Raw genomic sequence first — 27,558 nt, 5'->3', positions numbered from 1 at the left:
CTGTGCTGGCACCCATAATGTTCAATATATATATTAATGATATAACTAGCTCCATTAAGCACTGTGAAATAAAATTGTTTGCTGATGATACATTGCTGATGATAAGTGGGAACAATATTACTGAAATATATGCTAAGCTACAAGAAGATCTTAACAGCGTATATGGTTGGTTATGCGTAAACAGACTAAAAGTGAATGTCAATAAAACGAAATTTATGGTTATATCTAGACGCAATTTTCAAAACAATGAGCTACAAAACTTAAATATAAATAACGAACTAATTAAAAAAGTCAGCAATATAAAATACTTGGGAATAAAAATAGATGATAAGCTGAATTTCAACGAGCACGTGGATTATACGGTAGGAAAAATAGCGAAAAAGTTATATTTTACACAACGAACCTGCAAATATTTAAATAGAAGGTATAAAATCATCGTCTACAGATCTATAATCGAACCTAATTTTATTTATTGCCCAACTATATTTTTCATCTTGCGAGATAGTCAGATATACAAGCTACAAAAGCAACAGAACCGCGCTATGGGATTCATTCTCAAAAAACGGTATGACACACCTATCAGAGACATGCTATGCTCTCTTAATTGGCTTAGCATTAGACAGCAACTTTTTTATTATACCATAAAATTTATTAAAAACATAATAGAAGGAACTTTGCCTGCGTATTTGAGGACTAATATAAAATATGTAAAAGATGTGCACTTTGCAAATACTCGTAATAAACATGATTTTAATCTGCCGGCTTATAAAACTGAAGCAGACAAATGTAATCTGTATTATAAGGGTCTTAAATCATATAATGAACTACCGATTGATATTAAATCATGTCATTCCAATAAATTTAAACAAAAATTGTACAATTATTGCAGAACACTACCAATTTAGTGCTGGACAGGCGGACTTCCATAGCATCCATAGAAGTACAGCGAAACTATACTGCTGTGTAGCGCCAAGACTTCCAAGCTCTTGTGCGCATACAAAAAAGGTTGCCGAAGCGCATACTGAAATGCATCACTCGATTAACTCAGTGCATCGCCGTGCAGATGTTGCCTTCGCGCTTTACTAACATGCGTAAAATGCCTACATACTACATAATCACAACGCTTTGTTCGCATGATCTGGAAGTCTCCCATCCATAGTACTCCAAGGTAGGACATAGATGTAACTATTCTAGATTGCATAGTTCAGAAGACAATTATAAACATGTAAAATAGATTTAAGTTAGGCTTAGGAAAGCCGTAATAAATAAATACATTACATTACATTACATTAAAATGGGGAAGAAATTGCGCAAAGTTTCTTATCTGTACAATCGGTTGCATGGGATATATACTATATATAACACCGGTATCTATGATTTTCTCAGACAACAATATATGCTATACACGTAAGCATTTGGTGGAATTTGAACATATCTAAACGATTTTTAAGATAAATATAAAATAAAAAATAGGTAGGTAATCTGTGTGAGGATGCAAAGCTTCACGTTTTTTGTGGTCTGCATGTAAAAACTATGACTACGAATCACGTATTTCAAAAATATATGACGTAAACGTAACTATTTGATGAAATTTGATGAATTTTGAAGCTTCTAGCCGTAAAAAAGGGGTCAAAATGACAGTTTATATGAAGTATATAATATATATACCACCGATCTCTATGATTTTTTCAGACAACAATATATGCTATATACGTAAGCATTTTGTGAAATTTGAAGCTTCTAACTGTTAAAACGGGGCAGAAATTGCGCCAAGTTTCTTATCTGAACAATCGGTTGTATGAGATATATACTATGTATACCACCGATCTCAATGATTTTTTCAGACATCAATATATGCTATACACGTAAGCAGTTGGTGAAATTTGAAGCTTCTAGTTGTTAAAATGGGGCCGAAATCGTAAAAAAAAATATATATATACTATATATATATACTATATATACCATCATATATATATTATATATATCACCGATCTCTATGATTTTTTGACACAACAATACATACTATATACGTAAGCAATCGGTGAAACTTGAAGCTTATAACTGTTAAAATGGGGTAGAAATTGCGAAAAGTTTCTTATCTGAACAATCGGTTGTATGAGATATATACTATATATACAACCGATCTCTATGATTTTTTCAGACAACAATATATGCTATATACGTAAGCAATCAGTGAAATTTTAAGCTTATAGCTGTTAAAATGGGGTAGAAATTGCGAAAAGTTTCTTATCTGAACAATCGGTTGTATGAGATATATACTATATATACAACCGATCTCTATGATTTTTTCAGACAACAATATATGCTATATACGTAAGCAATCGGTGAAATTTGAAGCTTATAGCTGTTAAAATGGGGTAGGAATTGCGAAAAGTTTCTTATCTGAACAATCGGTTGTATGAGATATATACTATATATACAACCGATCTCTATGATTTTTTCAGACAACAATATATGCTATATACGTAAATATTCGGTGAAATTTGAAGCTTCTAGCTGTTAAAATGGGGCTAAAATTTGCGAAAATATATATATATATACTATATATATACTATATATGTATACCACCATATATATACTATATATACCACCGATCTTTATGATTTTTTCAGACAACAATATATGCTATATACGTAAGCAGTCGTTGAAATTTGAAGCCTCTAGCTCTTAAAATAGGGCAGTAATTACGAAAAGTTCCTTATCTGAACAATCGGTTGTGGGGGATATATACTATATATACCACCCATCTCATAAATTTTTTCAGGCAACAATATGTGCAATATACGAAAGTATATGGTGAAGTTTGAAGCTTCAATCTGTTAAATTGGGTAAGATATTACAAAAATCCTCTTTTTCTGAAAAATCGGTTGTATGGAGGATATATGCTATAGTGGTCCGATCCGGTCGGTTCCGACAAATGTCTAATCGGACACCCAAGTACACCCGCTCACCAAATTTTATCAAGATATCTCAAAAATTGAGGGACTAGTTTGCATACAAACAGACAGACGGACAGACGGACATGGCTAAATCAACTCAGCTCTTCAACCTGATTATTTCGGTATACTTAATGGTGGGCCTATCTATTTTCCTTTAAGGACTTACAATTTTCGGTTTCGTGACGAAATTAATATACCATTTCATTTTCATGAAAGGTATAAAAAGACAAGTGCAAAGATAAAAATCAACTATACTGCTTGACGTTTGCGAACTCCAGAAACGGAAACGATTTTAGGTTGATGTTATTTAGCAAAGTTACTGCTGTAATGATTGTTGCCGATGAAAAAAAGTTGTAACAAATAAAAGAAACTATCTGGTGGTGTTCGCTTTAGCTTTAAACAACGTGACATCAGGACGGACAAGGCGACAGCTGTTTCGATTATACCAAACTGATAGCTCAAATCAAACTGAATTTCAAAATAATACTGCTATTGCTCGCTAGATATCGTCTTAGTCGTAACTGCTTGACAACTCAAATCAAACTGAATTCCAGCGCCTCTACACCTGTTGCCTTATATACTGTCTGATTTCAACGTTCACATCTTCAAGGCGCTTCTATAATCTACTAGTCCAGTAGCTCTCAAACTTCTCAGCTGTAACTACAATTGCACAATTTTATAGTTTTTCTCATTGCATACTTATAGGAGTATCTCAGATATATGCATAATGTTTGTGCATTGACTCTCCGCTGCTCGTATACGTACATGGTACATATATGTAGACCCAGTTATTGTTTCGTTAATGTAGATACATGATGATTGAATTATTGATGTGCATTCACGTCACTGCTTAGCATCGGCTTAGAGCTGGCAGCACTCCTTATTTTTGCTAATATTCTTAACATTATTATATGCTAAAGTTATGCTTGGTTATAAGGCGGTTTTCAAAGAAACTTGGTATTGTTGCTGTTTTTGTTCTATTTATAGAACTACAACGTATTAACCAATTTTGTCTATTTTTATGAGTTAATCGGGGATTGCCCGTATTGCTTTAAATGTATGAAAAGATTTATTTGAAACAATTTTTAATTTTTTTATAATTTTTTTAATAATTTGGGAAAAATTTAAACAACGTGACAACAGGACGGACAAGGCGACAGCTGTTTCGATTATACCTTTTCTCCCGGGAGTGGGATTTGAACCCGCATTCCTACGATAGTTGAAAATGTTACAAACGTATTCAGCCACGTCATGTCTTAGATGTTGTAAAGTTTTTCCCAATTGCCTTCTCTGCATATTTCATCTTTTACAGACTGCATACTTGGTATGTAATTATGTGTTAAAGTTATGCTTGGTGGTAAGGCGGTTTTCAAAGAAACTTGGTATTGTTGCTGTTTTTGTTCTATTTATAGAACTACAACGAATTAGCCAATTTTGTCTATTTGTTTGATTTGATTATTTTACTTGATTGACGGCACCCCTCCCTAACGTTTAATAATATTTCCATCCACCCACACTCACGCCGTATTTGTGTGCATGCATGCATATGCATGCGTTTCATAAACATGCACGTGTGTGTGTGCCGGTTGTCAGCACCCATGCACGTATATGTGGGGGTGGTTGTGTGTGTGGTTTTTTCCCCTTCCTAACACCAGAGGACTTTTTCGCGGCTTAGCGGTTGTCATCAACGGGACAACCGGTCTCTTTTATGATCGACCGCCAAGCAGTTCATATCGCCCAGGATCACCATCGTCACTTTAAACACAAAGGTAATATTGTATCCATTTGTATATTTTCTTACACTCTAATTAAAACACTATTATAACGAGGAAATCCTCTTTGCGTTTTTCTTCTCTGTTTTATTTCGAGTGAACCATCAATCCGGAGATCGACCCGTGTGCGCCTACCCACTGTCGGTTTCAGACGCACCCAGGCCGAACATTGGTCCTTCGACCCGGAAAAAGGAACTAAAAGCCTAAATTTATAGTCCACTGCACCAGATAATCCTCCTGCACAGCACAATTCATCCGCTTCATAAACTTTTGCCGAAGGATTTTGCCTACTAAAATTTGTTAGCCACAGCACATCTGCCTACAAATTTTTTAAAAGGATTGCTACAGCACATCTTAGCAGAACCGCCAGATCCACAGCACAACAAATAATAAGAAGTAAGTGTTATATTTCTTGCCACTTTTTTTTGAGTGTTGTTTTTTTTTGCAAAATAAAGAAAAAAACCCGTGTAGTGCGCGAAAAATTAAAATCAAAAAGGAAGTGAAAAAGTGAAGTTATTTAGTGAGCACCATTTTTTCTTTCCAATTTCAGAAATTAAATCACTTGCTTTATTAATTTTATTTCGATCCTTGTGATTATCTGGTCTATCCCCCCACCAGTGGTAAGGTTTTCCAGACACAACACAAGGAAGAGGGTAACCTAACCTCACTTTCCGCACCATACTAAATAGGTTTTTGTTGTTGTTTTTTTTTGCGCACAAACACGAAATTAAGTTCAATTTAATTAATTAATTCGGTGCTCACTTCACTTTTTAAACACTTTTTTTTGCGCTTAGTTTCGAATATCGCACGCACTTTTTCATTTTTTCAAAAATACACCCATTATTTGTGGAGGTAGCGAGTGGTCCCCCTTTTTGTTATTGCCGCTGAGACAAAAAGTCTGTAAATTAAACCTTTTTGTTGTTGTCGCTGCTGTGGCAAAAAGTCTATAAAACGAACCCTTTTTCGTTGTCGCTACTCTGACAAAGTCTGAAATAAAAGTACTAAATAATATACTTCGAAGTTCAATAGTTTTTATTTAGGGCTGGACAGGTATTTTAACTCTGAAGAGTTCTATTTTTCTAATCGGAAATTTTCTCGTTAATAAACGTAAATAAAACAATGGAAACCTGCATCCGTTTAGCAGAATCAATCGCAGAGTTTGATAAAGATTACAGCCTTATTCTGGAAAGCGACCATAGCAAACACGCCCTTGCAATACAGCAGGAAGAGTTGCGGTCCTTGTGGAAGAAGGTAAAGTCTGCGTTTGATTCGCTTTTGGGACCTGATGAGGTGTCAGGGGATGGCGTTATGGCGGTCAGAAAGAAGCAAAAGGCAGCATACGCAATCTACGTGCGATGTTCAGCGTCTATATCTACTGGGGCAGAAAAATACAAGAAGGATGAAAAGAACGTCAACCCTGAGCAAGAACCTCATGGGCATAAAATTCGCCTCCCTGCTTGCGACACGGAAGTCTTTAAAAGGGATTATCTGTCTTGGCCAACTTTTCGTGACCTGTTCACGTCAATTTATATAAACAACTCTAGTTTGAAAGGGGTGGAAAAATTATTCAATCTCAACAAAAAATTGCAGAAGCGAAGCAAAAGACATCGTGAAAAAATGCCCTCTCACAAATGAAGGTTTCGAGATGGCCTGGAAAAACTTGTGTTAAAGATACCAGAACAAACGTATCTTAGTTAACACACAACTACAAATTTTATTTAACTTAAAAAAGGTAGAAAGTGAGTGTGGCAGTTCAATAAAAAAGCTACAAAATGATATAAATAATTGTATTTCGTCCCTCAAATGCCACAAAATTGACACGTCCAATTGGGATGCAATCCTGACTTATCTTTGCTCAACCAAGTTACCAGAGAGCACGTTGGCTCTTTGGGAGCAAAGTATAGACCATAAAATGGATATATTCAAGTGGGAGGATATGGATAAATTCCTGTCTAATCGGTTTCAGACACTTGAAACAGTGTCTGGTTTTACAGGGCATGCCACTTCGAAAGTGCAAAAACCAAACGCGTCGCGGCAATCGGCAGAACCCCCTACTAAAAGACTTGGTGCTTTTCAAACAAAAGTATCCAAGCAAACAATAAAATCAATTTCTAAAATGTGAAAAACCCCGGAACACAGATTACGAACTGTTCACGCTTTTGCGAGTTAAACCCAGTAGAAAGGATTAAATTTATAAAATCCACAAGTGGTTGCCTGAATTGTTTATCCCCAGGACACACCGTGACGAAGTGCACCACTTCCTACAACTGTTCCAAATGCCACTCTCGCCACCACACGCTCATGCATGCGGATACATCTCAGCAAACTGCTCTACGCAATCCTTTCAAAGAGCCGGATAATATCCCAACAACTTCGGCACAGGCGCGACAATCTGTAAAATCCTGTCATGCCAATTCCAGCACAGGTGTGCTATTAGGAACTGCTCGCGTACACATTTACTATAATGGTACCGACTTCTCCGCGCGGGCATTAATTGATTCAGGGTCTGAATGTTCTTTCATGACAGAAAGACTGAAACGCAGAATTAATTTGCCGGCGAGGAAAATGCATGCCCAAGTGTCAGGCATCACCAATGAGGTATCTGCTTAAGTTAGAGAGGCATCCACCATCGAATTACGTTCACCAGTGGCGCAAGAGACAGTGTTCGGTTGGATACTAACCGGTCGAATAGAAGCACCGAGTCCAGTGAAGAGCATCGTGTCATTTTACAACGAGGTTGCGCTGGACAACCAATTAGAAGCTTTCTAGGAGGTAGAAAATTTTCCCAAAAATAAAATGCTTAATGAAGAAGAAAGGTATTTTGAAGAGTTATTTAAGGAAAACGACAAAACGTGATGAAAATGGGAGGTATACAGTTTCGCTACCATTCAGGCAGGATTACCCTGAGAATATTAAATTAGAACCGTCCCTAAAGCGCGCATGTTCACAATTCTTCAGAAATGAGGGGCGATTACTGAAAAACCAAGAGTTAGGGAAAGAGTATGTTCGGGTGTTATCAGAATACGAAACACTTGGACATATGAGAAAAATCAAGAATAATATACCATCCGACGATGCGGATAATTATTTCCTGCCCCACCACGCCATTGTAAAGGCGGAAAGTACCACTACCAAGGTGCGCGTCGTCTTCAACGCGTCAAGTCCGACGGCAAATGGAATTAGCCCAAATGACATACTCCACCCAGGTCCAGTACTCCAAACAGACTTGCCCATTTTAATTCTACGTTGAAGACTGTACCGCTTTGTCTTTAACAGTGACATAGAAAAGATGTATAGGCAAATTTGGATGACCGATAATAACGCCAAATTTCAAAGAATTGTCCATCGAACGTCCCCCAACGAACCCATCAGTCTTTACGAATTAAAGACTGTCACCTTTGGTGTAAACTGCACCCCCTACCTCGGGATACGGTCACTTCTACAATTGGCTGATGATGTAGAAAATACCCACCCAATAGCATCGGGTATATTACGAGAAAGTATGTATGTCGACGACGTTTTATCTGGAGGACATACAATAGCGTCAACTGTCAGAGCAAGAAACGAGATTCGCGAAGCATTACACTCAGCTGGCTTTCCATTGCGCAAGTGGACATCAAATTGTGAGGAAATCCTTCAGGACATACCCAAAACGGATCTGCTCAGCGAGGACTTCCTAGCGTTTGAAGAGGCTAGCTCGGTGAAAGCAATCGGAATACGATGGAACGCGCACTCATACATGTTTTACTTTACAGCTGGAGCTTTAGAGAATGGCGAGAACATCACCAAACGCGCAATCCTATCCGATATAGCCAAACTTTTCGACCCTTTAGGCTGGCTTGCACCAATGGTCATAGTGACAAAAACACTAATGCAGAATATCTGGGTAGAGGGCACCGGGTGGGACAAACCTGTCTCCCCAACTACCCTAGAACGGTGGGAAAATTTCGCCCAATTTACTTACTTAATTGGCGCTTAACCGTCTAAACGGTTATGACCGTCCAACAAGGCGCGCCAGTCCCTTCTTCGTTCCGCCAACCGGCGCCAATTGGTCACACCAAGGGAGTTTAAATCGTTTTCCACCTGGTCCTTCCAACGGAGTGGGGGCCGCCCTCTACCTCTGCTTCCATAGGCGGGTTCAGATAGAAACACTTTCTTGGCCGGAGCATCATCATTCATTCGCATAACATGGCCTAGCCAGCGAAGCCGCTGCGTTTTAATTCGCTGGACTATGTTGATGTCTGCGTATAGCTCGTACAGCATTATTGTAGCATTTATTGTCAAGATTGATTCTTCGCTGGATTTCAGTGCTGATGTTGTTGCTAGTGTTGATGCTGGTTCCCAAATAAACGAAAACCCAACACTATAGCGAAATAGATAACATTAGGATACCGCGGTGGGTTAATTTTTCACCGGAAGACGACATAGAAATCCACGGCTTCTGTGACGCTTCCGAGAAAGCATATGCGGAAGCGGTATACATGCGCGTGAAAAGAGACGAACAGGTTTTCATACACTTACTTTTAGCAAAAACCAGAGTAGTTCCAGTGAAAACCATCTCGCTACCACGTTTAGAACTCTGCGGCGCCGTGCTGCTTGCAGAAATCATGGAATCAATATTCCGAAAAATTCATTTGGGACCAGCCACCTCTGGAAGGATTCAACCATCGTACTCGCATGGATAAGTAAGCCGCACTGTTCCTGGTCAACCTTCGTCGCACACCAAATCACTAAGATCATCGATATGGTCGGTAACAAGGACTGGCTTTACGTGGACTCGGAATCTAATCCAGCGGATCTAGGAAGCAGAGGACTACTTGCATCAGGGTTGGTCAACAATTCGTTGTGGTGGCAGGGACCTTCTTGGCTGCAAGAAGACAATTCCCACTGGCCAGCACAAGACACCGAATACAAAACGTCCGTTGAGGAGAAGAGGGCACAAACATATGCCACGACAAGGGTAGATCAAATAGATATTCTCGATCGATTTTCAAATCTGCCCAGGGCTTTGAAAGTTCTATCCTATGTTAGGAGATTCTATAGAAGAACGCATCCTAAAACTAAAGACATGTTCCACGAAAGGTCGCGTATAATCTCAGCCGATGAGATTAAGGCAACGACTCAAGCATTAATACGAGTCTGTCAGAAACAATTTTACAGTACAGAATATTTAAAATTGAAAAATAGGGAACCTATTGATCGAAAGAGTGAAATACTGTCACTCAACCCATACATCGTCAAAGATGATATTATTAGAAGAGGGGCGTCTAGGGGCTTCAAAAGACATGTCATACAACGAGCGTCACCCGATCATCTTGTCTTACAACTGTAGGCTGTATCGCCTTACAGTTATGATGGCTCATCATGACTCCCTTCATGGCGAGAACCAGCTCATGCTCCGTCTTATCCGAACCCAATACTGGATACCGAATGTCAAGACCATGATCAGAGCCATCATCCACAATTGCAAAACCTGCATTATTCATCGAGAGCAGGCGCAGTCCTAACTTATGGGTACCCTTCCCTGCGAACGGACTACTTTTACCCGCGCGTTCGCCAATACCGGGGTAGACTTTGCGGGGCCTTTCGACATTAAAAGCTCCCGTGTAGGGGATGTCGACTGTCCAAAGGCTACGTATGCCTTTTTGTCTGTTTCTCCACTAAGACCATTCACCTAGAGGCCACTAGTGACCTCAGCACCCCAGGCTTTCTCGCAGCCTTCTCGCGTTTTATCGCGAGAAGAGGATGTCCGAAAAACATCTACTCCGACAATGGTACAAACTTTGTCGGAGCATCAAGATCTTTACGATCCGAATTTAAAGCCTTTCTGGCCGAAAGCCTAGACAAAAGAGTCTCAAATTATAGTCATCATGCATTGAGCTGGCATTTTATTCCCGCCGGTGCTCCACATATGGGCGGCCTGTGGGAAGCGGGAGTGAAGAGCTTCAAAAGCTACTTCAAAAAGATCGCTTCTCCCAACAAATATACTATGGAGGAGTTCCAAACACTTTTGTGCAGGATTGAGGTGTGCCTAAACTCGCGCCCTCTCAGTCCAGGGTCGAATGACCCAACGGACCTGGAACCACTAACCCCAGAACATTTCCTAACGGGCAGCCATCTTCTGGCGCCGCCAGAACCGGATGTGAACGAAAGCCCGGCCTCCATAATAAACAGATGGCAGAAGCTCAAGGCCCTACATCAAACCTTCTGCCGTCGGTGGAAAACCGAATACCTTTCCGAACTTCAAAAACGAGTGAGGTGGAAACAGTCAAAGCAAAATCTTAAAGTGGATGATCTAGTTGTCATCAAAGAGGACAACTTATCTCCCAACGAATGGAGGTTAGGTAGAGTCGTAAACGTACACCCCAGCGAAGATAGCCGAGTACGTGTAATCGACCTCATAACCGAGAAGGGTCAAGTCAGACGACCTTTGCTCAAACTGATCCTTCTTCCCACGAAGATAGATTGTGAGAGGACCAAGAGCTTCTCTTAACAATCCCCCCCGTTCCTCCACATCCCGCCTTTCAAAAAAAGAAAAATAAATATTCCACAAATTCACTCGCTCACCCCGAGCGAAGAGACCAGAAATCTTCCCACTCACTCACTCTCCCATAACGAGGATACCAGAAAAGCCCTCACGCAGATCCCCCATATGCCGCAAAACACTTATTTTTAATTTTTACAAAATCAAACCCAAAATTCACTCGCTCACCCCGAGCGAGGACACCAGAACCCTAAGGCAGATCCCCGGTCTGCCACAGAACTCGTTATAAATGCTAATCTTTATTTTAGCAATGATAATAATATTACGAATTCATAATATATATTTAAATCTACGCACTAATTCTAAATTTCATGCATAACTTAACTGAGGAATAGCTTCAGTCGTTCTCTCTGATGAGCCAACGTTTAACGAAAGTCGTGGATTTTACTTGTGTTGGGGTGTTTATAGAAACAAATTACTAAAAGGACTTGAAAGAAAAAAAAAAAAACCGTGAAACCTCTATCGAATTAATAAACTCAATCTTTGCATCGAAATAACCGCACACATGGCGACTGGCTACACAGTAAAAAGTGGAATCTTACTTTTAATACCCGTTAATATCAGTTGCTATTGAACTTAAAAATTGTTGGTGTTAAATTTGTGTTTTTAATTTTAAAAGGTTTATTCTAAGACCATAAAATATACATTTTGATCCAAAATGGTTTTGAAACAAAAACTTTAATCACTGCTGATAATCCAATCATTAAATGCATATGAAGTATTTGTTAACCATTTGAATCTCAGATCTCAATTCAAGGTCCCCGCATATAAAATAAACCAAAAAACGAATATAAAATAGTGCAAATTTGTGTAGGGTAACAATTAAAAAATAAAAAAAAAAATAAAAACCTCTAAATATAATTACAGGATTTATAAATAACAATCATCTTACGTTGGACTACTTAATAAGGTATTCTTCGGATTCCTCATCTGATGGTACGCCTTTATCATTTACGTCACAAAAGGATATTGCACCAAAGTCCCGATACCTATTTAAATAATATTTCTATGACTACTTGAAAGTACCATTTAAAAATATATAAAATATTTATGATTTAAAGTTTAATTATATACCTTTTTTGTAATTTTTTCGGTTGTTGAATCTTTATTTTCGACTTTTTCATTGCTAAGACATATGCGTTTTGTAACGGGACCATTATTTGATTTTGCTGTATAACATGGATCTAGCATTTCTAGTAGCGAGCGTTGACGACCCTGTGAGCCTATGAGCCTGTGCTGTTGTTGTTGTAGCAATGCTCGCCCCACCTAACAGCCGCGACCGATCACAAATTGTCATCAATATCCTCTAACGGGAGTCCAAGGAAACTTGTCGTTTCAACAGGGGTGGACCATAAGGAAAGGGGTGTTAGAGGCGTTGGTTCCACATTACAATTAAAGAGATGGTTGGTGTCATGTGGGGACACATTGCAAGCGGGGCATACATTTTGTATGTCGGGGTTGATTCTGGATAGATAAGAGTTTATCCTGTTACAGTATCCAGAACGAAGTTGAGCAAGAGTGACACGCGTTTCCCTGGGGAGTATGCGTTCCTCTTCCGCGAGTTCTGGATATTTTTCTTCAGGTACTGGATTCACCGGGCAATTCCCGACATAAAGGTCCGACGCCTGTCTATGGAGTTCACCAAAGACCTGCTTATGTTTTTTCGCTTCATACGGCTGGGATCCCAGGTGCCGTATTTCCTCAAAATGCTTACGGAGATGACTCCTTAGGCCCCTAGGCGGTGCTGGTTCGTCAATCAGATGTCTGTTGGGATGCCCAGGTTTCTGGGTATTCAACAGAAACTGGCATCCCATTTCTCTCCCTGATGGGGAGTATTCTCGCCTCATTATGCAGATGGTGTTCTGGGGACATAAGAAGACAGCCCGTGGCGATTCTGAGAGCAGTATTTTGGCAGGCCTGTAGTTTCTTCCAGTGGGTAGTTTTTAGGCTTGGCGACCATATGGGTGACGCGTAGCACGTAATCGGCTGGCTAATTGCTTTGTGGTCATGAGGTACTGCCAGCAAGGGATTTGAGGATTTTATTACGGCTCTGAATTCTCGGAACAATTGCGGTTGCGTGCGCACCAAAATGTAGATCCTGATCAAACGTCACACCCAAGATTTTGGGGTGTAGGACAGTCGGTAGCGTAGGGCCATCGACGTGGATGTTCAATATGGTCGACATTTGGGGCGTCCATGTTGTAAATAAGGTCGCGGGAGATTTAGCCGGTGACAATGCCAGGTTTCGCGAGGCGAAAAAACTGGAGAGATCAGGGAGATAGCCATTTATTTTATTGCATAGCTCATCGATCTCTGGGCCTGGGCCTGTGGCCATTATTGTGCAGTCATCGGCGTAGGAAACGATTGTGACTCCTTCCGGTGGTAAAGGTAGCTTAGATATGTAGAAATTAAACAAAAGTGGGGATAGGACACCACCCTGTGGCACCCCTTGTTTAATTCTCCTTGGTTTTGATGTTTCGTTTCTGAATTGCACCGATGCCTGTGCTCTTCTCTGCTAATGATGGTAAGGGTTTTGCGTTATTATTTGTTTCTGTTTTTCTAGTCTCGCTTTTGAAACCAGTAACAATTTCATTTTCCCCACTATCATTTGATTGTGACGTTATGGTGAGATCACTGTAGCTGTGCTTCGGGCATTCATCACTTTCCTTGTGCTAGCTGACGGTGAGGTCGATGAATTATGGTTATAGGCGAAGTCTCTGTGGGTTGCTATCAGCGTCCTCAACTTCCGTATCCGAGGAAGTGGCGAATCTATCTTCACTCAAATTGCTTCGCCGCGACGTAAAGGAGGCAGAGGAAATCGTATTTTCATTTGAATTTTGATGTTTGCGGTTTCAACCAGCGTTTCATTAAATTTTGCCAACTCTTAATCTTTGGTGAGGCGGCTTTCGTCTTCAGGCTGCGCTTCAAGGTATTACTAATGCAGCCGTAAATAAAATTGTACAGCTTATTCGATGACATATTTTGACGTTGATAGCTAGTTAGTAAGTTCCATAAATCCTTTACACACATTATGTTCCAAAAGAAATGTGTGAATGCGTTGTACTTCGTTCCGTAATTTAGCATCACCAACAGTAAAAATATGCCAGAGGTCGTTGAGTTATTGTGCACACAATGAGTTGTATTAAAGCTTTCAAACGCGAATCACTTCCAAATGCACCACAGCCTGTACCAAATACCTTATGCTACACAAGGTGGTGCTGAACTTAGTGTATGTTGAAATCCAACATAAGCTTTATTCAATTCACGTTCAGTCAAATCTTCACGATATTGATGTTGTGATTGCATAAAATGTAAAGCATCAATAGCTACAATATGGGTTGGACGACGACGTGAACTATCAAATGGTATAAAATCATCATGATTTCCAGCCCATTCGAAAGTATTTGCATAACCGTTGTAGTCGCTGTACCGTTCGGCGCCGACCATCAATAGGGCTTCGGTAGGTCGTAAACATTCCGTAAATAATTTGGAAATAAGTAGACCGGGACATATGACAAAACGTATTTCTTCTTGCACACATCCAGCACCGAGAACACCACCACCAAGAAATTTATTAGCAAAATCAACTTGAAGTAAACCAAGTCTGTGATCCTCAATCGTTCCGGTAGATGTGAGGTGTACAGGTATCGCGCCCAATGGAGCTTTACATTCAGCCCAGTTAGGAAGGTCACTAGGCCCTAAGCTGTGAGGTGTAAATGTAACTACACCGGTAGGCACATTGGAACTATCGCGCTCAGTCGGACAAACACGACGAAAGTAGTGGCAGGTAGGTAGGTAGGTTGAACTGGCCGGTCCATGAGGACCTCATATAGACTGATTGAGTCCGTAGTGTTACCAGAAGTTTGTTTTAACGACCAAACTGAAAAACCCTATCAAAAACCAGGACCTGTGTTATAAAATAACTCCGTCCTCTTAGCAAATACTAGAAGCTTCCTAGGACTTAAGCCACTTGCTGCTTCTAGATCTGACAGCTGTATCACTCCTAATAGCTGGAGTCTTAGCCTGGCAAGTGCAGGGTACGAGCACAGAACGTGCTCGATCGTTTCCTCCTCCAACCCACACTTCCTACCTCTGCTATCACTGACCAAGCCTAGTTTAAAGGCATGTGACGCCAGAAGGCAGTGTCCAGTCAGAATACCCGTCATGAGTCTACAGTCCTCTATTTTTAATGATAGGAGCAACTGTGTTAGTCTAAGGTTGTAAGACCTACACACAATCTTCGACACTTTACAGCCCCGCGCTTGAACCCACGCCTTTCCCGCTTGGTCGATCATGTGCACCTCTCGCCTTCGCTTAATCTCGCCCAATCTAATTGGGACATCTACGGAGCAAGCTTCAAGGGATGCGCCCTTTTTAGCTAGTTCATCCGCTTTTCATTCCCATCTATTCCCATATGCCCTGGGACCCAATATAGATGTATGCTTCTCCCTGTCCCGATTCTCTCCAGAGACTGCTTACACTCTAACACGCATTTAGATGCTGTGCTATGCGAAAAGTAGTGGCAAATAAATTTGATTTTTTCAATTACAGCTTGACCGCCGCTTTGAAATGGCCTGTTAAAATTTATATCTGGAAATGTTCTATACTCTGACCGTTTTTTCATTGTATTTCACTGAGGGAATGTACAAAGAAATGCATTAGCCAACAAGCAAGAAACTTGCTCTTGTGAAAGTGTTACCGAGTGACATTGTCCCTGTTTAAGTAAGGGTATAGGTGCTTGTACTAATTCTGACAAACGCAATGCTAAACGTATTATACGTGGTAGCAGATCTTCGAAAAATACGCGCGCTTCACTCTCATTTAAATCATCTTCGAACAAACGATGTAGAGCACGAAAATTCCATTGATTTGCCTAATTTGCATTGTACGAGATTATGGCCGCTTGCATAATGGGCTGTAATACGAATTTTTCAATCACTTCCCAACGTAATTCTATAGTAGCACTACCATCTTCTGCAGTCACTCAGATTGACTTTTACTAGAGCATGGTAGAAGGACATGCGTCGCATCCCATTTATGGTGGGCACGTAAAGGACGTGAGGGCGCATGATCTGTTTCACGTATAGGGCAGTGATAGAGCACTGTATGGGTGTCGCTGGGACGAACCGGCGGTACATGTTCCAATTCGAATTCACTCAAACCGCGATCTATTTCATTCATTGAACAGCCTCGCCAATCCGGTTCGTGACTACTGCGCTCATTATCAGTCCCCGCACTAATTCCACTAATGCCAGCACTAATATCGCTGCTACCGCTTCCACCTTCGGCCATAGTGCGTGCACAAGCTATTGTGATGCACCTGCAATTAGTTGCAGACTTGTAAATTGTTTAATGAAATATGCGAAAAACTTTGCAAAATAATGAGGAATATTTAACCAATTGAAAGTCTAGCACACACAAAAATATTTTGTTTGACTTCGGAGATATTCGCAAGGCTTTCAACACGTCGAAACTTAGATGCCTAAATGATTGTCTTGCCTCAAAAAAAATGCTTATATTCACACTGCTCTTAAAACTGTTTTAACTTTCCCAAGCAGTCAGGAAAATGTGTACGGGAACCAATTTTTTGGCCAGCTGAGGAACATGAGCTATATTTTGACAGTTGTCGATGAATTTTCGTGTGAAAACGTAGAAGGTAAAGAGAAGGATTGTAGACCTCGTACAATGTGAAAGTTTAGCAAATATAATTACAAGATCTGAGATCTAAGTTTTGTCGTCAAGTTACATAGAAGTGAAATAATAGGAGCTCAAATATCAATTTCAATCCTGCAAAATCTTATTACCATCGGAGAAAAATATTACTGCAGTGCGTTCACATACCAAAATTGTATTTGTAAAAAAGGGATTTGCGGATTGGTAGTTGTGACTTAGCGATTTACGTACTGACAGCAACAGTGTCATAGTAGTCGACTCTGCAATGGAGGTACCTCTAAACGAAATTGAGTCGCGTTACTTTGGCGACTTGGTTTTATGTTGTGACGTAGAGAAGGCTGGTAAAATACCTATACTCAAAGCAATGGAGTTATACCGTTCAGCTAATGTGCCAAACGACATTCTTGTCGAGATCACTGTCCTAGCCGGTATTCCAGGGGCTTCTCCACACATCTCGCGGGTACAGTTTTATTCCTGCTTAAAACTAATTGCTGCATATCAAGCTGGAATGCAATTACTTCAGGAAATTATAACATCTTCCATACCTGTGCCTCTGCCGCGTTTCAGCTGGAAAGATTCACCTTGTAGTAATTATCCGAACATAGGAGCTTGTACCATTAAGCTTCTTCATAATGCAAATGACCCAAATGTAATACCACCGCCCACAGTTGCTGAGCGAAAAAATTCGTATGCGTATTTTAAATCAAAATTTTTTGACCACAACTGTTCAAAAGTTAATTTTTTTATGAGTTATTATAAATATGTAGATTGTACGCCAGGCCACGCCGTAGTAAAAATTTAAATGAAAGAACTGAAAATCACTTGATACATTTCCCGTTGTTTCAATTCATAGGAATTTTACATTCTATACACGGGTATGTATGAATGTGCGTTTCTTTGTCTTTGCCGTTGGTATGCTGGTACCAGTGAGCGGAATTCTAAAAAGGGAATGGTAGTAGACGAAAAAATGAAAATAGTCTTAGTTGGTAGTTTTTTTTACCAAGAAAACAACAGCTACAGTTCATATTTGTACCAAACAATTAATAATGTATTGTAAAACAAATAACGCGCATTTCAAGGAAATGACACCTTTAAAACACGTAAACAAGACAAAATTACATGTACATTTGTATATACCTACATCGCTTATGCCTATACGATACTCACTTTTTTCCTGTATCGTGAGTGTGAAATACTGACAAACATGTGCTAAAACGTCTAATCACAGCAACAATATTCCAAAGTACCAAAAATACTGCCACAAAATAACCGATGTCGGCTTGTTATCGTTTACGTAAAACTTTTTAAGATCGCGGGTTCGAATCGAGCTCAAGGCCTAACAATAATTTTTTATCATTATTATTGTTATGATAAATTTTTTCTTAATTGCAAAATTTTTTTTAAATTAGAATAGAAGAAAGAAAAAATTTAGACAACTGCCAAAGCTCGTTGTATAGATCCATTTCGGGAACTGCTAAATTCCTTCATCGGCAACGTTTAGGCGCCGCTGCTATAACCATTCAGCCATCACTTTTTATTTTCGTTCAAATTATTCACGAAAAAAAAACTGAGAAAATTAGCGCAGAAAATATTCGCGTGCTCAGTTACTATATTTATGTCATCAAAAATTTATTTCCTGTTTAAGTTGTCCACAAACTTTTCAAAATTGACTGATTTGGTGAGTATCACCTCCTAATGTGAGTTGGGTGGGCTCGGCAATTCAATACTTTAAAATGATCGCAGTATACGTTTTCAGTGCGAAAATACCGAAATATTGGTAGAATCTAAGTTTTGGTGGCAGAAGTCGTAGCAGTAGTAGAAAATGTAAAATGGGTCAAAATGGTTGGTCACTCTACCAACACGGTAAAGTCCATGCACTGACTGTCCATAAACTTATACCAACGTATGTACATATATATGCCGAGTTTAAATGTACATTATGTTAGGGATGCATAAAAGGAGACAAACGGGTACCCAAAAACCCGTTTCTGACAAATCGGTATCGGAGCCAAATATCAATTAAATGGGACTCCAAGCCTACTTGGGGAAAGGTTGAATAAATAATAGGGGGGCAATACAAAAAAAAAAAAAATTATACATTCTACAAATTTTTCTCCTCTTCCAAAACGAAGATTTTTTATTTTTTCCTTTATATAGCATACAATTTTGCGGTCCAAAAATTTTTTTTGTGGCAAGCAGGAAAATTGTTGGTTTTTAGCACCAACAACACAAATCACAAGGACTCAAAAGGGCCCACATTATATAATCTCTACCCGGGTTCGGTACAAAAATGTGAGTAACAAATTACTTAAATGCCCATTTTTCTACAGCACTAGTATGCCTTACTTGCTAAAACGCTACCGGGTGACACAAAAATGAACAAATAAGGCACTAAAGACACAGGCACATAACGTGCAGGGAGAGAGGCCATGCACATAATGTGCGCCAAACATGAATATTTTTATGCTGCGACAGGTGTTTTCCCCCTACGCACGCGCTAATAAAATTTCCCAAATCTCAACAATACAATTAGGGACCACTCGCCCCTGCACTTCGACAAGGACCCGACCTATTCAAACCCATTGCATTCCTTTCAGAAAATGGGTCGTTTAGCGCTTTGAAACGGAATGCCGCCGCGCACGCAGTGCGTTATTTATCTGAATGCGGAGTGTGTCTTGGGCGACACCCTATCCGCTTGTGCCCCATCTTTCGGGGAAAAAATCCAGAAGCGCGCCTCTACGTAGCGATCCGCGGAAGCTACTGCGGAAATTGTCTGGACCCTGATCACCGCTCTAACGCGTACCCAAGCCAAGGGCGATGTAAACAGTGCGGCGAGAAGCACCACACGATGCTACACATCGCCTCGATCGACGAGGAGGAGCAGCTACTCCGAAAAGCCCGCTCCAAGCCATGGAGCGTCCAAGTGGAAGAGGAGCTAAACTCACCCCGAGAGCGGATAGACGACTCGATTTCTTTATATGCGTCGGACGCTGGAACGGCGACTGGACCTCTTCGTCCACCCCGAAACCACGATGCCAGCCAGGCCGGAGCGGAGACGCGGTCTCTTCGTGCGACCACACCACCAACAGCCAAGTCATTTCGACCTCGATTGCAGCATGAGATGAAGCGGCTCCAACAAGGGACAGCGACAGCCCAGCGCCATACATATAACGGCCGAGCGGAGACCCGGTCTCTTCGCCGGCAAACCAGGAACCCCCAACCGAGACGATATTCGCGCGACCGCAGAGCGGAGGCAAGGCCTCTTCGCCTGCAACAACGACATCACACCCATCATCAGCCACAAGATCTCAGCCACGGATCCAACTCGCTGCAGCTCACCACAGTGTCCGCCTTCCGGGCAGGGCTCCTAGCCCCGCACTCAGCTGCCACCGCCACCATGATACCAACGGTGTGATCGCACCCACCGTGGTCGTCAAGATAGAAGCGGGGGTCGGCTACACCTCGTCCGTGCCTTAATTGACGGATGCTCCCCCACCACAGTGATTGCAGATGAGCTCGCCCAGGAGCTCCAACTACCGGCCAGCAACATTGGCGGTCAAGCATGATGCCTACTACGAATCAGAGGAAGACACGGTCAAAACAAAAGAATTGCGACCCATGCTGCGGTCGTATCCAATTTTGGCGAATGACAACCACGACCAGCATCGACAGCGCTATCGCAGCCCCGTACGCACATCTCCGTCTGGCGGATCCGCAGTTCCATGCATCCGCCCGATCCGCCTCGTCCTAGGAACAGATGCATATGCGGAGATAATATTACCAGGGATTCTGCCCACCACTTTTGGCCCTTTGCTAGCTCAGAGTACCATCTTCGGTTGGGTACTCGCGGGCACAACCAAGGCCTAACATCAAAATGTTCGGTAACGACCGGAACACATGAATTTTTATACTTTGTTATTTTTATTGAATTTCTGGTGTACACAGTTGCAAAAGGTGTGCATTGTGAATTCGTACAAGCGAAAAATCTTTCTATTCCTCCATTGCCATACCTACGTGTCAAATAATAGCTGACAGGGAGAACGGCTGTCGCGAATAGCCAGAGAATGGAAGAAAGGTTTGTTTTTCTTTTGCTCGCCGTTATTAAATTAAAGTGCCATGAATTGCACATTTGTTTCAAATCAGCTTTTCTTTTAAATTTGTATACAGAAAATCAGACTACATATTAATATTCATTTCTAAAATCAACTTTATAGATTAAATTTGAGCAACCAGCTATGCAGGCATTTTAAAATATGTAAATAAAGCAATATACCAGTCGTCTTCAAAAATGTTTGTAAACCACTGCTGAGCTAATGAGTTAAGTAATCGAACAACGGTTGAACAGGTGATCGAAGCTGGTTACTATTGTGAACGTTTTTATCATGAATGAATGTATGAATTCACAATGGAGGTGTGCGTTTACAATCTTTCTTCATTACAATAAGTTATTTTTATTGAATTTTCTGCATACAAAATTCTGTGCTTGTTCATTTCCAATGAATTTGTAATAAACGGCAAGAAATATCAACACGTATATCTTCTTACTTCTTTTCGCAATCCCTAGCTTTAGGCAAACGTGGCTCAGGCCTCTAACCATGACGGGAAAAGTGGCGAGTGACCGAGGCATCAGCAACCTAGCTCGCACTATATGCAAACAATCTTGCGTACCGCCAAGCCGGCGGATAGTAAGTTAGATATAATTAGTTATAAGTTTTTATTTTTTTTCTCTTCTTCACGGTCGGTGATCTTTGGAGGACTGCGAGGTTGCGTACCGCAAGAGGGGCGGCATGTTTAGGCCCAAGGCCTAACTTTTACTTGATTGACGGCGCCTCTCCCTAACGTTTAATAATATTTCCAGCCACCCACACTCACGCCGCATTTGTGTGCATGCATGCATATGCATGCGTTTCATACACATGCACGTGTGTGTGTGCCTGTGTCAGCACCCATGCACGTATATGTGGGGGTGGTTGTGTGTGTGGTTTTTTCCCCTTCCTAACACCAGAGGACTTTTTCGCGGCTTAGCGGTTGTCATCAAAGGGACAACCGGTCTCTTTTATGATCGACCGCCAAGCAGTTCATATCGCCCAGGATCAACATCGTCACTTTAAACACAAAGGTAATATTGTATCCATTTGTATATTTTCTTACACTCTAATTAAAACACTATTATAACGAGGAAATTCTCTTTGCGTTTTTCTTCTGTTTTATTTCGAGTGAACCATCAATCCGGAGATCGACCCGTGTGCGCCTACCCACTGCCGGTTTCAGACGCATCCAGGCCGAACACGGGGATTGCCCGTATTGCTTTATATGTATGAAAACATTTATTTGAAGCAAGTGTTAATTTTTTTATAATTTATTTAATAATTTGGGAAACATTTAAACAACGTGACATCAGGACGGACAAGGCGACAGCTGTTTCGATTATACCTTGTAAATCTCTTCAAAGCCTTTTCTCCCGGGAGTGGGATTTGAACCCGCCCTCCTATGATAGTTGAAAGTGTTACAAACGCATTCAGCCACGTCATACCTTAGTTGTTGTAAAGTTTTTCCCAATTGCCTTCTCTGCATATTTAATCTTTTACACACTGCATACTTCGTATGTTATTATATGTTAAAGTTATGCTTGGTGGTAAGGCGGTTTTCAAAGAAACTTGGTATTGTTGCTGTTTTTGTTCTATTTATAGAACTACATCGTATTATCCAATTTTGTCTATTTGTATGAGTTAATCGGGGATTGCCCGTATTGCCTTAAATGTATGAAAACATTTATTTGACACAATTTTTAATTTTTTTATAACTTATTTAATAATTTGGGAAACATTTAAACACCGTGACATCAGGACGGACAAGGCGACAGCTGTTTCGATTATACCTTGTGAATCTCTTCAAAGCCTTTTCTCCCGGGAGTGGGATTTGAACCCGCATTCCTACGATAGTTGAAAGTGTTACAAACGCATTCAGCCACGTCATGCCTTAGTTGTTGTAAATTTTTTCCCAATTGCCTTCTCTGCATATTTAATCTTTTACACACTGCATACACTGCACTGTTCGTGAGATTGAAAGGGACTGCAGCTGAAATCTTACAGACTATTCCAGAGTACGAACGGAACAGTTATGAAGCATTGATGGCCGCTGTCGAGAGACGTTACGGAAGCGAGCACAGGAAACAGATATACAAAATTGAGTCGCAAAACCGCGACCGAAAGACGAATGAGACATTGCAGGAGTTTGCGTCGGATGTTGAAAGATTGGCTCATCCAGCAAATTCGGACGCACCCGTGGAATACACTGAAAGGGTACAAATCCAGTCATATTGGGAGTGGATTTCTTAGTTGACCATGGAACGTCAAGGCGATACTAATTTTGCAAAGACAATCCGTCAAGATCAAGCCCTACGAAGCTTCATTGGCCAAATAACAGAGTAGTAGGATGGAACATAGGTACGACGAGAAAAAAAATTCGGAAAGTTTCTGGGAGAAAGATTTGGTACTGTTATACAACCCTCACCGGCGGAAAGGTGCTCCATCAAAATTTGAATATAGCTGGGAAGGCCCGTACAAAGTTGCGAAGCGGATCAGCGACGTCATCTGCCGCATACAAACAATTGGGAAACCACGAAATAGAAGGGTGGTTCGTTTGGAGAGGCTAGCAGCGGTTGGATCGAGATATTTGTCTGATCTTGACAATCAGACTTAGGTGGAGGGCAGTGTGGCGAATGTTGACATCACTAGGCTAGTAAATAATCACGCAACAACAAAAACATGAAGCAAGCCACAATTGTGTACAAGAATACATCAGTCAATTAGTTTTGAAGTATAAGTGATATTGTGTAGTACTCTTAAAGTAGTCTAATAAAGATCATTTTGCATTACTGAATATTGGAGTTATTTATTCAACAGTTTAGCAATTCAGCAGAAGTTTTCAAACAAGCGGAATTTCCAAAAATTAGTTACAATACATATCTGTAATACTTACAAACTAATAGCGTTTTCTTTTCTGGCTATAGTGTTACGCTTTTTGTACGCCGCGTAAGGGTTGTTGTTCTATTCTAAAAAACTGGCAACGCCTTTACGGGGTATTTCGTTCTTTTGTGAAATTTGTTGCCTGCTCGCAACGCAAAAGCGTTACACTTTTAAGCCCCCATTACTGATACTTAGCATAGACCTGACTTGACTTGGCGTAAACTTGGCAACTTAGCCACGATTATACTCCACTTGGCGCATAAAATCTGGCATCATAATCAGCGTTGAAATTTATTTCTAAATAAATGTCAATTTGTATGACAAAATGTCAAAATGAAATGGAAACAAACAAATGGCATCTCAAAATGTAAACGTCACTTAGAACTTACATAGAAAATCAAAATTCAACAGACTTCTAAGTCAAGTTAAGTTTTGAGTAATCAGTAACATGCAATGTTAATTTAACAGAACTGTAAGTGACAGTAGGCAAGCCAAGTCAAATCTATGCTAAGTATCAGTAATTGAGCCTTTACCCTGTACAAAATTGCTTCGTTCTGCGCATCTACGTCACAGTTGACTGTTTGCGCGAATGAAAAAAAGAGAGAGAAAAAAACAAGAGCTAAAGGAAAATGGCGTAAGAATTGCCTATAAAAAAGAGATGATCTAATGTTTACATGTGCAATGCGCAATCTTCTAGTGTGATTTGTGATATGAGTGAATATGTTGAGATGAAATGTAGGCACTATAAATGTTGAAGATTTTCTGGGGTAGGAGTAACACTATTAAGGCTTTACCATTTACTTAGGCAACAATTTATTTCAGAAAAGAAAACGCTATAAATGTACAACATATAATCATATATGCAGGTCAGCAAACTATTCTCATGCATATAGAGTCAGTTATACAAGCCAACGAACATCAGATGCATATATTCATATTTTATAACTTTAAACGAGCAATTCTTGTATATTTGTATAGCCGAAAGATCTCGGGAACGGCACAGCCGATTTAAATGGAATTTGGCACAGAGATAATGTATAACCTTCAAAGAGTTTCTACCTAGGTGTTGTCACTCAGAATGTTTCACAAAGTTTCCACCTATTCGAAATTTAAAAAAAATTGCATGATATATGCCGATATGGGTATCAAACGAAAGGTATTTCACTCCGCATTACAAACGGGACATTTTTGAGTGGGGTTGCCATTTAGGGTTGCCACCCATTCGAAATTAAGAAAAAAATTGCATGAGATATGCCGGTATGGGTATCAAACGAAAGGTGTTTCACTCCGCATTACAATAGGGACATTTTTGAGTTTGGTTGCCATTTAGGGTTGCCACCTATTCGAAAATAAGAAAAAATTGCATGATATATGCCTATATGGGTATCAAACGAAAGGTGTTTCACTCCGCATTACAATAGGGACACTTTGAGTATGGTTGCCATTTAGGGTTCACACCTATTCGAAATTAAGAAAAAAGTTGCATGAGATATGCCGATATGGGTATCTAACGAAAGGTGTTTCACTCCGCATTACAATAGGGATATTTCTGAGTATGGTTGCCATTTAGGGTTGCCACCTATTCGGAATTACGAAAAAAAATTGCCTGAGATATGCCGATATGGGTATCAATCGAAAGGTATTTCGCTCCGCATATTCCGCTATGGGTATCAAACGAAAGGTATTTCACTCCGCATTGCAATAGGGATATTTTTCAGTAGGGTTGCCATTTAAGGTTGCCACCTATTCGAAATTAAAAACAAATGTATGAGATATGCCGATATGTGTACCAAAAGAAAAGTGTTTCACTCCGCATTACAGTAGGGACATTTTTGAGTATGGTTGCCATTTAGGGTTGACAGCTATTCGAAATTTAAAAAAATTGCATGAGATACGACGATATGTATATCAAACGAAAAGTATTTCACTCCGCATTACGATAGGGACATTTTTGAGAACGTTTGCCATCTAGGGTTGCCACCTATTCAAAATTAAAAAAGTTGCATGAGATATACTGATATGGGTATCAAACGAAAGGTATTTCACTCCGCATTACAATAGGAATATTTTTCAGTAGGGCCGCAATTTAGGGTTGCCACCTATTCGAAATTAAGGAAAAATTTTATGAGATATGCCGATATGGGTATCAATCGAAAGGTATTTCGCTCCGCATATTCCGATATGGGTATCAAACGAAAATTATTTCACTCCGCATTACAATAGGAATATTTTTCAGTAGGGTTGCCATTTAAGGTTGCCACCTATTCGAAATTAAAAAAAAATGTATGAGATATGCCGATATGTGTACCAAAAGAAAAGTGTTTCACTCCGCATTACAATAGGCACATTTTTGAGTATGGTTGCCATTTAGGGTTGCCACCTATTCGAAATTAACAAAAAAAAATTGAATGAGATATGCCGATATGCGTATCAAACGGAAGGTGTTTCACTCCGCATTACAATATGGACATTTTTGTGTATGGTTGCCATTTAGGGTTCACACTTATTCGAAATTAAGAAAATATTTGCATGAGATATGCCTATATGGGTATCAAACGAAAGGTGTTTCACTCCGCATTACAATAGGGATATCTTTGAGAATGGTTGCCATTTAGGGTTGCCACCTATTCGAAATTAAGAAAAAATTGCATGAGATATGCCGATATGGGTATCAAACGGAACGTGTTTCACTCGGCATTACAATAAGGACATTTATGAGTATGGTTGCCATTTAGGGTGGCCACTTACTCGAAATTAAAAAAAATTGCATGAGATATGCCGATATGCGTATCAAACGAAAGGTATTTCACTCCGCATTACAATAGGGATATTTTTCAGTAGGGCCGCAATTTAGGGTTGCCACCTATTCGAAATTAAGAAAAAATTTTATGAGATATGCCGATATGGGTATCAATCGAAAGGTATTTCGCTCCGCATATTCCGATATGGGTATCAAACGAAAGGTGTTTCACTCCGCATTACAATAGGGACATTTTTGAGTAGGGTAGCCATTTAGGGTTGCCACCTATTCGAAATTAAAAGAAAATAGCATGAGACATGCCGATATGGGTATCAAAGGAAAGGTAGCCATTTAGGGTTGCCACCTATTCGAAATTAAAAAAATTGCATGAGATATACTGATATGGGTATCAAACGAAAGGTATTTCACTCCGCTTTACAATAGGGATATTTTTGATTAGGGCTGCCATTTAGGGTTGCCACCTATTCGAAATTAAGACAAAAATTGTATGAGATATGCCGATATGGGTATCAATCGAAAGGTACTTCGCTCGGCATATCCCGATATGTGTATCAAACTAAAGGTATTTCACTCCGCATTACAATAGGGACATTTTTAGTAGGGTTGCCTTTTAAGGTTGCCACCTATTCGAAATTAAAAAAAATTGTATGAGATATGCCGATATGGGTATCAAACGAGAGGTATTTCACTCGGCATTACAATAGGGACATTTTGAGTAAGGTTGCCATTTAGGGTTTACACCTATTCGCAATTAAGAAAATAATTGCATGAGATATGCCGATATGGGTATCAAACGAGAGGTATTTCACTCCGCATTACAATAGGGACATTTTTGAGTATGGTTGCCATTTAGGGTAGCCACCTATTCGAAATTAAGAAA

At 40.2% G+C, this 27,558-nt stretch overlaps 1 protein-coding gene and 1 pseudogene across 9 annotated transcripts in view; both read right to left on the bottom strand.

Moving 5' to 3' along the window:
* Orco (odorant receptor co-receptor) overlaps positions 1-27,558 on the bottom strand; it is a 1,419,553-nt gene that overhangs the window by 959,830 nt on the left and 432,165 nt on the right. The window lies entirely within an intron of this gene.
* LOC137238627 (poly(ADP-ribose) glycohydrolase-like) lies at positions 13,979-16,568 on the bottom strand (annotated as a pseudogene).

Source organism: Eurosta solidaginis, chromosome 1, assembly GCF_040869045.1.
Source record: "Eurosta solidaginis isolate ZX-2024a chromosome 1, ASM4086904v1, whole genome shotgun sequence".
Taxonomy (NCBI): Eukaryota; Metazoa; Arthropoda; class Insecta; order Diptera; family Tephritidae; genus Eurosta; species Eurosta solidaginis.
The sequence above is the reverse complement of the archived record's forward strand: the minus strand, read 5'-3'. Positions and strand labels throughout refer to the sequence as shown.